This window comes from Pithys albifrons, chromosome Z, assembly GCF_047495875.1.
Source record: "Pithys albifrons albifrons isolate INPA30051 chromosome Z, PitAlb_v1, whole genome shotgun sequence".
Lineage (NCBI taxonomy): Eukaryota > Metazoa > Chordata > Aves > Passeriformes > Thamnophilidae > Pithys > Pithys albifrons.
The window spans coordinates 15,402,094-15,417,476 of NC_092497.1; the positions used below are offsets into that span (position 1 = coordinate 15,402,094).

The 15,383-nt window shown below is 40.2% G+C and overlaps 1 protein-coding gene across 3 annotated transcripts in view; it reads left to right on the plus strand.

Moving 5' to 3' along the window:
• The window catches only part of GHR (growth hormone receptor), a 146,973-nt gene that overhangs the window by 26,222 nt on the left and 105,368 nt on the right, over positions 1-15,383 (plus strand). The gene's annotated exons all lie outside the window — the stretch shown is intronic.

Below are 15,383 nucleotides of genomic sequence, written 5' to 3' on the forward strand. Positions count from 1 at the left end.
GAGTGTTTTACCCCAACGAGGTCTTCAGTGATACTTGATGCAAACTCTCACGGGACTAATGCTAGATAAGTGAGTTGGTGTGTGTTAGTTACTCATCTTTTCAGTAGTGTCTATTTTGTTCAGAATTTACTGTATTATTAACTTATTGCATGCAGTCACGGCTTCACTTTCCTCCTTGTGTTTTCTTTTCGTGGTTAAATCAGAAATACGAAAGAAGCAATTCAAGGCTATAGCACACTACTTGAGCTGCATCCCATTTTATAGGTGCTTTAATCAAGTATGTACTGATAGGAAAAATTGAAGTTATTTGTCAGGTAAAGGTGTTCTTAACTTAAATCTGAAAGACTTAGACTTGTTTGCTCACATCAGTGATGAAAATGGATTTGGGAATAGAATCAATTTGCAGAGATTTGGTAAGATTTATTTAAATACTGGTGTTTATTTAGAAGATGCTTTTTAAAATATTGAGATTAAAGTAGATTGCAGTTAAGACGTCTTGTGGCTCTGAGTGATAAATGTAAGTATTACTGAAAGTTATTCAGACGGCTTGAACTGTTTGAATAGGAATGTGTTTTCATCTCTACCACATCTCAGTCTTGCATTACTAGAATTACTGCTCGTGTTAATTCACAACGTTTGCATGTTCTAAAAGTTATAAAGGATAGACAAACAAGACAGTGTGCAGTCCTTCTGAGAAGTAATTTCTAACATCTCCAGTAAATGGTAGTGGTACTTTTACTAAATATGGAGCTATAAGTTACTCTGATGTATAGGCTGGTCATAATACTCCCCAGATATTTTGCAGTGAAATTGTCTGAGTATGGTCAAGCATTGTTTTCATTACTATGGGCTGTTTCATTGTCTTCTGGTGTTGATGTATCTGCACAGCACAGTGAGCACCACGCAAGTATACAGAATTGAGGGCTTTTTAGAAGTGTTAATTTCTGTCGCACTGTGCAGCACAGCAACTCTGCTCCCAGAGTGTGCATGTGTGTCTGCGTGACACTGGCTATTTTGAGGAGATGTATGGAGCTTACTTCTGCACATTTTTACAAACTGAAGTAGCATGTTATACTGTATATGACCTCTTGTGGCATTTTCCAGTAAGGAATGATCAAAAACTGGTGGCAAATCTCCTGGTTTTGGGTTGGTACCTTTCCATGACCTGGAGACTGAGGTCCTTTTACGTTATGACTTTCACGCACAGGGTCTCTTTTGCTTGCCTATATGAGCTTGTCTGTCTGTAAGTGTGTATATGAACTAGACCTAGGCCTTGCTCCTATTAAATGAAATTTCCTTTTGCTTCAGAAATTGTTTTTTATCAAAGTATTTATCTTGTGCTATTAATGAAAGCATTGGGGTGAATAAATATGACATCATGTATCTTATTTGAAGTACTAGATTTCCATGGACAAAGTAGAAGCTGTATATATTTGTCATTGAGAAAGCAATGTTGGCAGAGATGGTTGTGTGTTTTGAGGTGTTTTTTTATAACTGAAAAGTAAGAATTGCTTTATCAGACACGACAGCACTTGCATTCAGCCCAGTTGAAGGTCTTGCAATCTTAAGGTATGTGTCAAAATATTTTGAAAGGATTATGAATAAATAAAAATGATAGCAATAACAAGGAGCAGGGCCTAAAGTTGGTGGGGAAAGGAAGGGCAAGGATACCAGCAGTATAATAATGAGTCTGTTCAGTCCACATGGGAGACCATAAGTGATTGGCTAGCTAGAGGGTCAGGTTTCTTTTAAATGAAAGATCTTCCTTATTTTTTTTACCAAATATTATCTGCTGGAAAGACAATTCTTTGATCCAGCAGAGCTGAGATAGTAATTCTGGGAAGAGGGCAGTGTAAGAAAGCAGCAACAGAGAGGTGGTAGGGTTGCTACTTTGCTGTGGCGAAGGCGAAAGGCTGATGCAATGAGATACTAGCTTGGCAGGAACAGATTTATGTCAGGACTTGAAGGAACACTTTGTGCTCAAATTGTTTATCACAAGGGAAATCTTTCTTTACCGTATATGAGTCCCAATTTAAGTCTTTGTATGAGGTGGGTGTTTGTTTACACATCATTGTCGTTCATGAGAGATGCAACAAGCATCCTCTTACCAAAGAGCTGGTTTTCAATGTATGAGAAACAGCTTTTCCCAGAAAATTGTAAAGGCTGTTTCCTGACAGAGATGGATGTTGTCCATGTCACATTTACTGCAGATTACGAAATGAAAATACATTAAGGTACATATTTTGTTGACCTTCAGAAAGCATGTATTCCATTGAAAATACATTAGTCACCGCTAATATTATTTTTTAAATTATTAATAAGCTAGTATAAACTTTTTAAGTGCTTCACAGTGGCAGAGTGGTTTGCAATAGGGTGGGACTTTATGTCTCACTTGAACAGTGTAACGTACCTTGCTGTTTGCTGGGCATTTCAGACATACAGTGTTCTGAGAATGTAAAAGACAATTAAAATTTTTTTTACTGAAGTAATAACTGCTGGAAAATACCCTTGGTGCAGTCTACGCAGGCAGAGATGGTTAATAATACGTGAGACACTTCTGTTAAATGCGTGGATATGTATGCTTGGGTCAGAGTAACTTGTCAGATGTAAGGTTGTCCCACTTTGTTACCTATATAGTTAGTAGCTGTACAACTACACCAGTAATCAAACATTTAAGAACTCTAAAACTCCATTTGCCATGCTATTCATACTTACCATGCTAATCACGTTTGTCTTTTGACTTTCCAAAAAATCCTTTCATTTCCATGCCGACACCCGTATCTTCTAAATCAGACTCATTGAGGTACTTCTGTTTGTAGTGATACAGTCTGCACTATATGTCCTGTTATGTGTCTGAACTAGTGGTTATGTTTTGTGAAAGGGATCCACTGCATGGCATTGTGGTCTTTTGGGAACACCATAGAGGGATGTGTGGAGAATGCTGGAGACCAAGAGCTCTGTTCTGCGACTGCTGGTGACAGGATATGAAACTGGTAAATGTAGCAAAAATTTTAACCTCTTTGCATTAAGAAGATAAACACAGCATCCATGCTGTTGGTGTGGAATGATTTATGCTTCCCCTTCTCCTTTCTTGTAACCATTTAGGGAGACTCACAGCATTACTGTATTACAGTGCTGGACACCTGCATCTGGCTCAGGGTGACTGCTGAGGATGGGCTCATAATGTGAGGCACTGAACTCAGAATGTACAAACAAAAGATGTTTTGCTGGATTTACAATCATTAAGGCAGAAGATTGCTGCTTCTGATCACTTACTAAGCTTATTGCTTGTAATCCTAGAACAAAGATGATAAATTAAGACATAAACATGAATAATCATTTGCATTTTAGTATGACAATAATGAGACAGAGATAATATTTAGAACTTTAAAAGCTGTATAAATACTGTCATAAATCCATTACAGTCTTCAAACTCACTTTATAAGTAGTCAGTCCAAACATGAAGTATTATTTCAGATGCGTGACAGTAATTTTGTACAAAATAAGTTTGTCAGCAGCTAACACACAACAACTCTGAGGGGCAGTTGGAAAGGACTGCATTCAAACATTTAAAGTGAGTTTGAATTTTTACTGCCTCGGGAGTAAATGAGATTGAAAACCCCATATTCCAGTAGATCTCTAGGATGCATTGCTGGTAGGTAGAAAAGGTACCTTTGTCAGTTCTGTGAACAGATGTCTTTGTGCCTTACTGGTATGCAACAGTCTTGGGCTTTAATCCACACGTAGTCCATCTCTGGAACCTTATTGGTATAGCCAAACAACTTCCTTAGAGTTGGAGTTTGAGGATAGTCTGACCATGAAGAGCATCTAGGCCAGAAGAAACAGGCTGAAGGAACAAACACATTTTATTTCAGCTATCTCAGTTAAATGTGCATGCTTGTCAATTTTCGCCTTACATCACAAACTCCATGCCTTATTCCCAACTGCTCTCAAATGTTCAGCCCCATTTCTGCTATATTCCATGTTTTTTGCCTGTTTTTTTCACATACATATTTTATTAGTGCTACCTAGAGAATGAGTTGGTGCAATGGGATCTCCTTTATTGCATGACTGCAAGTATTGTTTGAATTTGTTATGGAATGCTTATTAAATTGTATTTGCTCAAGAATCATGTTATGAACCTACTTTATAATTGTTTTGAGCAATGCCTTGTTTACTGTTTTCATACAGAAAAGCTTGAACTGTTCAGTATTTTGATAGTTCATAAGATTGCTACTGGCATTACGTGATGCTGCAGAAAGTCAGTGAAAGGAAAGCAGGATTCCTTCTAGGTGGTGGTTCTTGTCCATTCCTTTGCTTAAGTTGAAGAGAACGGGTTGTGATTACTTTGGGATGAAACTTCACCTGTTCTGCCAAGAGGAAGATCTGGAAGGAGGATTAGACAGAACAGCAATTAAAAGCAATGAGCTGCTGTATCTTTGGCTTTTGATTGTATTTTATAGCTGAGCCTTGTCAAGTGTGTCAGGGGAACATTATGGAACTTTAACTTACAAAGAAAGCTCTAAGGAAGCCATTGCTTTTGTAATGACTGTGGCAGTTTAAAGTTGTACACTGAGTAGTGCTAAGAACTAAGTCAAATGTCAAATAAACACAACAGAATGCAGCATGGTCAGGCCATGTGTATTTCACGGCACACATAGATCAAGCCCAGTGAGCTGTGCTTATGCTAGGGCTTTGGTCTTCCAGGTTGAGTCCTGAAAAGTTAGGGCATGTACTAGGTGGGTTGAACCACTGGAAGGAATGATTTGCAGGGTGCAGTTGGAAATCCTGCTCATTTTGGCTCATGCACGGATGTAACAGAAACACATGCAACTAAATTCAAGGCTTAATTTGTGCTTGTTCCAAACATTGCCAACCTACTAATCCAGCATGTGTGGATGAGCTGTTCTTAATGCTGTAGGATCAAGACTGTGTGAAACAGTGCTTTACACTTGTCAGCTGTGATTTCTGACCTTCAGAGAGCGGCAGTCAGCCTCTGGGTCTGCTTGTGCTGGGTGGTGGTAACAAACACTGCACAGGAGAGATGCTTGTTATGTGATACAGTCCCCGCTCGCCCCTTGTACACTGACCAGTTCTGGTGGTGCAGGACAGTGTGTACAGCATGGAGGGATTGCAGCCTGGGTCGGGGGAAATGACCCCTCCACTTCCCCATGAGAAAGGCTATTTTTGTGGAACTGTGTGATGAACTCTGGTATCTTCCTGCTCTAAGGTGCTGTAATTGGGGTGGCCATGTCAGTTCAGAAACCATTTCAGAAAAAGCAGTCACTGTTGTAAAGCAGCCTGTGCCTCATTACTGCTGGTTCTTAGATAAGTATCTCACTTGAATAGTCAATTTTCTTGAAATAATAGGTAGCTTTGAGAAATATATTTTCTTTGATTGTACTGGGTTGAGACACAGTTTATTTAGTGGCATGTACTTTACACAGCACAAGGCACACACAAGCCTGTTAACTCCAGTGGATTCTGCCTGAGAGTTCTCAGGACTTTAGCTGGCCACGGTGATGCTGCTGGTGTTGTTAAAGAAGGATGGCATTCACCTCCTTAAGTGGTATGAGGGGCTTTCCCAACTTGCATCAAATCAAAGAGGAATTCAAGAATACTTGCACGAGCAAGCAATGTGTACTCACAGCCCAGAGAGGCAATCGAATCCTGGGCTGCAACGGATCGAAGGGATCCCGAATCAGGGACTGTGGGCAGCAGCAGATGGAGGGAGGTGATTCTCCCTCTCCACTCTGCTCTCGTGAGACCCGACCTGGAGTACCGTGTACAATTCTGGTGCCTCAGTGTGACTGTTGGAACTGACACGGAACTGATGGAGCAAGTCCAGAGGAGGCCACAAAGTTGATGAGGGCATTGGAGCACCTTCTCTAAGAAGAGAGGCTGAGAAAGTTGGGGCTGTTCAGCCTAGAGAACAGAAGGTTGTGTGGAGATCTCATAGCAATCTCCTAGTAGCTGAATGGGATCTGCAGGGAAGTTGGAGAGGAACTCTTTGTCAGGGGGAAGGAGTAATGGGTACAGATTGAAAGAGGAGAAATTTATGTTAGATATTAGTTGAAGACTTTTTACTGTAAGGGTGGTGAGGCACTGGAACAGGTTTCCCAGGGAGGCTGTGGATGGCCCACCCCTGGCAGTGTTCAAAGCCGGATTGGAGAAGGCCTTGGGCAACCTGTTGAAGTGGGAGGTGTGAGGTCTTGGGACTAGATGATCTTTAAGGTCCATTCCAGCTGCTTAAAAGTTCTATGATTCTATGATTTTTCAGCTTATTGTGTATTACAGTATAAAAACTGTATCTAACATACAGGGGAAATAAATGATCCATTGTGTCCTTGTGTGTTCGATCCAGCTTGTGGCATAGATGAGTGTGCTTGATGCCATGAGGGAAAAAGTAATGTTGTTTACTGTTGCACCCATCTGTTTGTTGTGGCCTCTTCTATTGGCTTTTTTTCATAATTTCAAAAAGTTAATCTTTCATTACATTAACCAGATGTATTGTGAAAATCATTGCTGGTCCCTTTTCTTCTCTTACTTTAATGCTGCAGGAGAAAGGCCCACTCTGTAAGAGCCAAAGGGAACTTTATGGACCCAGTGAAAATAAAGTCTGTCCACCAAAGTGAAAGAACATAGGGTTTAGGAAGAGAGCCCCCTTTGAGTAGTTGGTGACATTGACATTGAATGATATAATGGAAATCTTTATGCAGAACCTTCTGTACCCATGCTCCTGTTTTCTATGCTGAGGTAGGATTTGCAGATTTTTTTTAAAAAATTTGGCATATTGTTTGTTATTTCAAACCTGAGGAACTCAGGAGCCTAGTTAACCACAGGAGATTTTGGATTAGAAGAGGGAAGAAGTTTTCCACAGTGAGAGACATGTTTGGTGTTTCAGTTTACTAAATCATGCAGAAAAGGACAGAAGGTTTCATGGTGTTGAGGGATTAAGAGCCCTGGACAGCATGTATTTTGAATAATTTCTGAAACAAAATGGAATATGTGCAAATAGAAGACCAGGACATGAAAGCATGGGGAATTATTAGTTGATATTTGAAAGACTGAAGTTACAGTCTCTGAGCTATTTACTTCACTGTCTTAAGTGGACATTTATGTGAACATATGACTGACTGAACATTATGTGGCTTGTAATCAAAAGGAGAAGTTTGAGTTAAAGTGTAATGACTTGTTTAAGGATGTTTGAAGGGGCTGAACTAAAACACAGTAAAAACCCCCACATCCTCAAGATGATTAAAAAATTCAAATGTAACTTGAATTGCACCCAGAAGTGTATTTTCATACTGTTTTTAAAAATATTTTTTAATCTTTGTTAAGATTATACTACTTTGTGGATAGAGCTATAGTAGGAGTAGAAATGTTCTTGGTAGGGTAGGACTGATTTTGCCAGCAGCTTGCATTGCTATGCTTTCCAGATGGCATATTGCTTGCAGTCTGTTGTAGCAGCCAGTCAGTGCAACAGCTCGTAAAAATACAGAGAACAGAAAGATGGTATTTTTGCATCAAACAATTGATGTTGTTCACCAATTCGTTTTATATGTGAACAGTTGGGATACATACTGTTTGTTTACATTTCAGTTTTTGTTTTATTTACTGATGCTGGAGTGTGAAAATGAAGTGTAAGCTGTCAGTAAAAAATGGCTGGCACCATTTGTTGTTGGGGCTGAAACAGAAGAGGTGTCTCTCACTAGTTATTAATTTGCCTGGATTTTTAAAAGTTGAAAGGTTCCTGCCAAGAAGCCAGATCTGACAAAAGGCTATGACTGTTCATGTGAACTGCTCATACATACAATTCCGTTTGTATGAAACACAGGTTTGATTTTGTGGGCAAAAGAAGAATTGTTCTTCCCATGTTCTGTGACTTGGACTCGTATTGTCTGTATCTAAGAGGGCAGAGCTGCAGAAGCTGGTGGAAGTGTGGCACTGGTAGAGGTGGAAGCTTGCTAATAGAGAAGAGCAGGAAGCCTGAACAAACAGCTGTATTTATTGAGGCAATTACTAGACAGAAATGAGACGTTTTCATCTGTGTTTTGTTTCTTTGGGGCAGTTCATAGGCAGAGCTGACTGGCAGTCATTTGTGGGTGCTATGATCACAAGAATTGCTGGGGGAATTGGGGCATTAGGAAACAACAGAGGAGCACTAGAGGCATCTAGAGTAAACAGTAATTTTTACGCTGTAGACCAAGCATGAAGGGTATGTACATCTACCTCAACAGCACTGACCTTCCTGGATATTCTAGATTATAATAGTTGCTTGTCAGCAGCTCTGGGTTTGTGCACTGACTTTTGATCCCTGCTACTTTTACCATTCATTTCTTTGTCTTAACAGAGCACTTCCATTAATACAGAAAAGGACTAATGCCATTCACTATGTTCTTTTGTCATTCAAAATTGTAAAAAAAAAGCTTATATTCCTTTAGTGTTTTTTCTTTGCAGACTCATGTTGTGTGGGGTGGGTGAAGGATGATGTTTTTTTCCAAACCATCCTTGTAACTCCTTTGTAAGGAGTGACATGCAGTCTAAGGGAATTATCTGCAGATATGTGGAGAAATTTTGAATGTATTTTATATAGTGTTAGTTCTTCTGGCCATTGTTTGGCTCAAAGATGTATCCATGGACATAAAACACTGCCGGCTCTTTCCCTTATTACCAGCAAGTCACTGTGTAGAGTGTGGTCATTTAACTGTTACAAATTTAAGCAAAGGTTTAAATGGTGAAAAAGTGGCATATGGACCACTAGAAATAACTATCATGGGGTCAAGAAGACCCACAAGAGTAATTTCAGCTATTAATACAGTTGGGCACTGAGAAGTTGTGAAGGAAATTCAAAACAGTATCTCCAAGTTTTGCCAAGATTACTCAGTGGAATCACTTGTTGCCAGGGGCTCATGCTGAATGATAGAGAACAGCAACCACTGCTGAGGGACCTAGTGTTCCAAAATCACTCAAATCCAATTATCAATCCAGTTCTTGTAGGGAATTATTAGTACACCGTGGACTGTTACACAGTTTGAATGACAAGCAAATAGAAATTATATTTATGCAAAATGTTGTATCTCATCTTGACCTGTTAGCTGTGGGAATGCATAAATCTTTTGGGGGGATTTGAATGTAGCTGTGAAAAAGTAATTGTATCATAGATTGTAGGATAATAGGAGTGAAAGATTTGGTCTGTATTTTCCAAGTAGTAGCTTCTGGAAGCGACACACAGCTTGTGGCTAGGAATGGAGCCATAACCCTATCCTTGACTGCATGGGAGACTCTGCAGTGAGTTCAAAAAGATCTCAGCCAGATGTAAGCCTTTAGAGCCTGTGCTCCTGGCACTGCTTTTCAAACCTTAGCAGAACCACTTTTCCTTTTTCTCTTTTTTTCTCCCTCCTCTTATTTGGTTGTGTGTTTTGGTATTGTTTTGAATACGTTGTGCTCTTAGTTTTTATGCAGTCTTGTAATTAGTAGTCAACCAGGTGTTGCTTGTATTTTATGGATGATGTATCCAACTCAACAGTTCAGGAAGCCTACAAACAGAGTATTGCTCTTCTTCCAGCTGTTTTCTTTGGCAGTAGTATGAGCTGAAAGGTTTTCATAAATTAAAATTCATGGCTAAGTATGAAGTCAGGCCATTAAAGTTATCTGCTGATCAGATCCTTTTGAGCAATTTGTTAATAAAGTGAAAATCCAGCACTCTATTCGCTAAATATATCTAATTGCTCATTGGTAGATGTTGCTGGAAGAAATCTTAGCATCCTTTCTGGAGTCTGGTGTGTTGATTATGGTATGACCCAGTTGGCAGCAAGCCTGTCCTCTGAGGCGCAGGACAATAATATGCTGCACAGCTATTTTGCTAAGTAGTTGAAATACAGTGCCAGCATTATTTGGGACAGATACATCTTTGATAACCTATTGCTGCCAAGTTGCATGATAAAAAGAACAACTTTTTTCCATAATAGAAATTTTCTCAATTGTTCATCAGCAAGCTGAGCTTGAGAAGCAATGGTTCTATTGAAATTTAAGGGAAAGTTTCAAGTATGGTGTCATTAGTACATCCTGATGCTCAGCAGTAAATATGCTTATTTTGAAGGTTTCTGTGTTGTACTAGATCTCTAGGCATTTGCTTAAAATTCAGCATACTTTCCGAAAATTCAGATTGTGCTGTCAAATTTATTTAAAAGATACTTTTCATAAATCCAGAAAAACTTAAACACTGGTAGATATCCTCTGAGATAATTTGTTACTCTGATCTCTGCCATGTGTTGACCACTCTGCTGAAAGCAAGTGCTTCTTCACCGATCTCAGAATGGTTTAAAACTTGCTCTTTAGCAAAAATAGGAATCTGGCAGGCTTCAAGTGCAAACGAGTCTCTTTGTAGAGACTTACCAGCAGTCCCTCAGGTACACGCCTTGTTACTCTGTGAAGTTAATTCAGTCACCTGGTATGATTAGTCTGATTTTCTTTCCTCTGTTTGAATTTCTCTGCTGCCGGAACTCTGCCTGAAAAGTAGACTGGCACATGTTCTCTTATTTTTCAGATCAGTCATGCCAGCTATGCATAAAAGAGCTGGAGCAAAAGCATTCCTTATCCGTTAAGTGTTTTATTTTCCAGACTAAAAACTGAATACTTGCAGCTTGCATGTCGTTATATGCTTGTCTTTCCTAATTACTTTCTGGCATGTTTCTGGGTGTTTTGTAGACAAGAAAATGCATTTGACTTTTTTTTTTTTAAGAGACATCTGAAATGGCTCCTTAACTAAGCTAAAAAAACAAAACACGAGCAGCAACAACAAAACCAAAAACATACACACACAAAAGAAATCTACAAGAAAGCCAGAGGGACTTTTTATAAGAACAAGCAGTGACAGGATAAGGGGGAATGGCTTTAAACTGAAAGAGAGTAGATTTAAATCAGATATTAGGAAGAAATTTTTGACTGTAAGGGTGGTGAGGTACTGGAACAGGCTGCCCAGAAAAGGGGTTGATGCCCCATCTCTGGAAAGGGACAGGCTGGATGGGGCTTTGAGCAACTTGGCCTAGTGAAAGGTGTCCCTGCCCACAACAGTGGGCTTGGAACTAGGTAGTCTTTAAGGTCTCTTGCAACTCAAACCATTCTTTGATTCTGTGAGGTGAAAAACTCTTGGGAGAAATAAATTTGTGGGCATAATAGCTGTTTGTTTCTGAAAGAGTGTGTTACTTTGTGTTTTATTGTCAGTAGGCATTTTGTCTTGAAGGAATAAGACTGTTATATTTCATAATTGGAAATTAGTCATCAAACATATTTGATTTTTTCCAAAGAATGTAAGTATGTGATTTTCCCCTGCAGGTATTCCATATATGGTGGCATGTTTTACCAAAGGAAAACATGGTGTTTGCATATCAGATTTTGTACATAAAAATTCATAAATGCTGATGTACAGAGAAGCAGGTTTGCTGTTTTGAGCCTTGAGATATGCCTCCAGCAAGCTACAATAGCTCTCCTAAGATTCGTGGTAAATAGAGACTGCATAAGTGAAAGTAAGAGTTTTCCAGCTGGCATTTTTTTTGCTTCTTTGGATTTTGTTCTTCCTTGAATGTCAGCTGACAACTTGACTACTCTGGCAATGTGCTGGAGTACTGGAAGCCTATTATCTCTCAAAATAGCTCCAGTTCTTCAATCTGAAGGTAAATCTTCAGAGTCACTACAATTAAGAGTGACGCAGCTTTGTAGAGCATGTGGCAATAGACAGGCTGCTTAGGATGGATTCAGATGTGAAATACATTCCAAAGCTGAGTCTGGAAATTAACACTGAGATTGATTAACTGGGAAGGCTGTCATTTCCCTGCCGTGTGGACTGCAATGTATGCTGTGGCATAGGGTGCATGAGCTGCACCCCTCACTGGGAGCTCCATTTTCTCTGAGTTGAAACAACTTGTCCTGCAATTGCCTTGGTGCCAGGAGAGGAAGGGAGCCTGTGGCAGGGGCCTGCCTTGTCATCAGGAAGGGCGAGTCGAGTTCTTTTGGCAGTAGCCCCTGACCAGGTTAGTTTTGGCCAGCACAAAGGTGCCTTTTGAGAGCCCTACGTCTCCAATGCTGCTGCCAGCCCTGTTGCGGAGCTGCGGCTAAAAGAGGGAGCTGGAAACATTGGGATCTGCTGTCTGTTGCCTGCAGGAACCCAATGGCCTATGTATTCAGGTACAAGGTGTCTGACAGGTCCATAGCCAGGACATTGCAAAGACAAATTTTGGAAAGGCATGTTGGGCAGGATTTAGCTGTGGCAGCACATGGGAATGACCTAAGAGTAGCTCATCTGTGTGGGTGTTCTGCCAATTTTGTTGAAGTTACTGAGGAATACTCACATGATACAGTATTAAGTATCTGCAATTGATACCTGAATTATTATTCACCTTCTGTAAAGACTCAACAGATACGAGAAGCCTAAGTCCACCTCACTCTCCTCAGTTTAGTGCATGCTTTCCAGTGGTGTGTGCTGAATTTCACTGGTGTGTGCTGTCTGCTCTGATAAACAGGAGCAAAGATTCTTGCCTCAGGTGACAATAATTTATTACTAATACAGTGCCATAGCCATAGTTTGCAATTCAGTCATCTGTGCTAAACAAATATGAAGATACCTGCCCTGGAGAACTGGCAGGCAGCATTCAGGAGTAGCAGGATAATTTATGGAGCTGAACAAAACAAATAAAGTCACATGCAGCTGTGATGCATGGTGATTATTTGTGCTTTTTTTGTTGTTGTTGACTGTGTGCCTGCTGAAATGTCATGATCCCAAATATTAGTTGCCTCTTTGTGCCTTGCTAAAGTAGCTGTAGGAAAATATTTTTCTGAAGTCTGAAGTTTTAAGGGAATTTTGAATATAGCCTGATGAAATATGACAGTGGAGGAATTCTTGCGTTTTTAATTTAGATGAAGATAATTAGTATCTTCTCTGCAGTGAATTGTGTAAGTGTTTCATTGTAAGCTTGCCTCTGATTGGATGAAATAAACTGTCAGAGTGATCAAGAAGTAAGGCGTTACAGGCTAGGCAGTAGTTCTTGTCAGGGGGGAAAAAAATAAAAAAATCAGTGGAAACCAAAGGAGAAAAAGATAATGAGAAAATGCCATTGTCTCACAGGCACCTGGAACTCTGTAGCGCATTAATGGGAGCAGCACATCAGGCAACTTCTTTCCAATACTGCTGCCAAACAAAAGTGTGCCACAGCAGGCAACAAAGACATGAAGTTCAGAAAACCTGACAAGCGGCAGGAGGTTTACAGAGTGGCAGCTGGTTTACCGAGGAGACACCAGACTTTTGAGGGAGTATGGAGAAGGGACGCCAGCACAGAGCCTTGCAGCGCAGAGACCATGGTGTTTGTGGTGAAGGTTTTTTTCACTAACTTTCTAGCTAAGTAATTAAAAAAAGCAAAACAAATCTGCAGCAGACCCTGTGGAGCTCAATGGGCGGTTTTGAGGGACTCTGCTGACCTGTCCACACAAGAGGCCACAGTTTCCTACTCACACTGCACCCTCTTCAAGGACAGAGAGGTGTGTAATCTTGTAATACAGCAATGAGAAACTGTATTAAATCTTGGGAAATCCCTAGATGTAATCACTTTTTTGTTTGGTCTTTTCTGTTTGTTTTTTGGTTTCTTTTCAACCACTGCCCAAAGTGAATGTGTGTTAGAAGAAGCTTCAGACTGAAAAATGCTTTAGTGAAATGCACAAAATCCATCTTTATTTCCAGGTTAAGGGTGGGCATAAGAGCTTTTGGTGTGGATCTGGACTGGTCCCACGCCACATAAGCATGATATTGATGACTTGCCATCAGAGCCAACTGTCCTTTGTCAGAGCCAACGCTCAAAGTCCTGTTTGGTTTTTGGTCAGTGAAGGTCCTAGCTCTGCTTTTGTTCATGGGTTAAAGTGGTAACTGCAGTGGTCAAGCTATAAGCGTCTGATAGTAGAGCGTCCCCTTTGGTCCTAACTTCTACTTACAAAACTTTGCAAGTACAGCTCCTAAACTGGCAGGCTGGTTGTCGTGAGCTGGAGGGAGAGCTTTGCTAACAGCTTGTGCTCTCCCTGAGGTTTATTGCAAAATGAGAATGTTCCCTTTCTCTCTGGCATCAACTCAGGTTTATAAACTTTGTTAACAAAGGAAATACCAAGATCATATTCCAAAATACTTGGAATCTGGTTGTTGATTTTTGAGTACACAGGGCTGTTGCTCTCACACTGCACAGTTTTGCCCTTAAACTTCCAGATGATCCCTTTACACATTTTCTTGTTTATTCTGTCAGAGGGCTCATTCCTGGAAAATTTAATGTGAGCAGTGTCCAAATTGTACTGAGGGTAATGGAGTTCTCTATTGCCTTGAGAGCACTTGGTGGGACAGATAGTAGACATTTTACATGTTGCTGATTTTTTTAGCAATTTGGATGGGAATATTTGAATACCAGAGACAACAAATGAATGGAGTGCTTGTCTAGAGATGGAGATCGTCAGGGAGGATGTGGGTGTGGGGTTCATCTGGGAGTTCTACTTGTTGGGCAAGTGGGAAGGAGTGGTAACTGAGAGAGGCTGCAGCAGCCAAGATTGCCCCCCTTGTCCTGTAGCCTGTCTCCTTCTCTGGGATATCCCAGCTGCTTTTTTCCATTGAAGTTGTCCATGGCTGCACATGTGTTAGAAGGTGAGCTTCCACTGAGCAGCTTGCTTGCCTGTCTTAATCCAGAGGGTGGATTACTTTATTTTTTAATTATTATTTTCTTGGCTTTGGGGGATAGGAAGGACTGAAGGCAGTGCTGAATTATAAGGGCTGGTTTACTAAGACTTTGAAGATGGGGCTGTTTGTTATTGAGGAATAATGATTTTTCTTTGTACAGCACTAATTAGTTTGCATTCCATTTTCACTGTGACAGCTCAGGTGTAATTACTCCTCACCCTGGGCTACTTAGATGCGTGATATATATTCCTGTGAACTTTTTAACCTGCTAAATGTATCACATGGAGAAAGTTAATGCTATTTATATTTAAATAAAAATTTGCAAACCAGGTAGGAAGGAAGAGAGTACACAAACATAATGTTACCCTTTATGTTCAGCTAGTTAAGGGAAACCTGGTGGTTTTTTGAGAGATTACAAGTGTGAGCTTCTGCTAAAGCAAATTGACTGTAATAAAGGGGTTGGTTTTTGAAAAGAGCACTGTCCACTTGAATATTTTGAAATTCAGTAATGGTAAATGCCTGATGGAAGGCATAGCCTGCCTTTTCTCATTGGTCCTGTATATTTCTTGACAGTGTCATATTTCAGGGTTGGGGGGCAATGCTGAAAAGAGGTAAATGCATATAGCAAGGTTTGTTGTGTTTGTTTTACTCCCTGTTTTCCTTCATGTCTGTCTAGCAC